The following is a 617-nucleotide window of genomic DNA, read 5'->3' as shown; positions in this document are numbered from 1 at the left end:
CAATATGACGAGCAGTTATTAAAGACGATGCTTTCCCTATATTTTGTTAGACTTTTATAAGTAAAAATATTTTGTGAATATTACTTTCTTCATATGAATTATATCACATTTTTTGTTATGAATTATATCACATTTTTTGTTTAATTCAAGGCCTATTAAGCAGGTTTAGGGCATTTGAACAAAAACAACATTTGCCTGTATTTTGTTGTTGCCTCTGGTATCGAAAGTGTTAAAAAACTGTTCTGATTTTTTTCTTCTACATCAAAGCGTGCCAAGTGAAATGCAAATAAAATTATAGTTTAAAAAACTAAAACCTCGCTATTATAATTTCCATTCCTTCTGTCATCAGGTATGTAACTTGAGAATAGAAATCGCTGCATCTTTTAGGCGCATCAATATTACATAGTTACATCCCGAGCTAATAAAAGGGAAGTAAAAAGAAAAAAATTTAAATTGAAAAAATTAAAATTGTTGCAACTTTCTTTTTTAGTAAATTGGTTTGTTTCTCGAAGCATTGATCCATCCTGTGCCAGGCCCAGTAATCAGCGGTTGTGCTGCTGAGTTTGGCGAGCGTTCCAAAAGCTGCTATTCAATCGCTGGTTTTGTATGGAAAAAGG

The 617-nt window shown here is 31.9% G+C and overlaps 1 protein-coding gene across 8 annotated transcripts in view; it reads left to right on the top strand.

Moving 5' to 3' along the window:
- The window catches only part of LOC118738747 (formin-like protein), a 141,258-nt gene that overhangs the window by 93,043 nt on the left and 47,598 nt on the right, over positions 1–617 (top strand). The window lies entirely within an intron of this gene.

Source organism: Rhagoletis pomonella, unplaced genomic scaffold (genome assembly GCF_013731165.1).
Source record: "Rhagoletis pomonella isolate Grant_MI unplaced genomic scaffold, Rhpom_1.0 Rhpom_scaffold_00005, whole genome shotgun sequence".
Lineage (NCBI taxonomy): Eukaryota > Metazoa > Arthropoda > Insecta > Diptera > Tephritidae > Rhagoletis > Rhagoletis pomonella.
The sequence above is the reverse complement of the archived record's forward strand: the minus strand, read 5'-3'. Positions and strand labels throughout refer to the sequence as shown.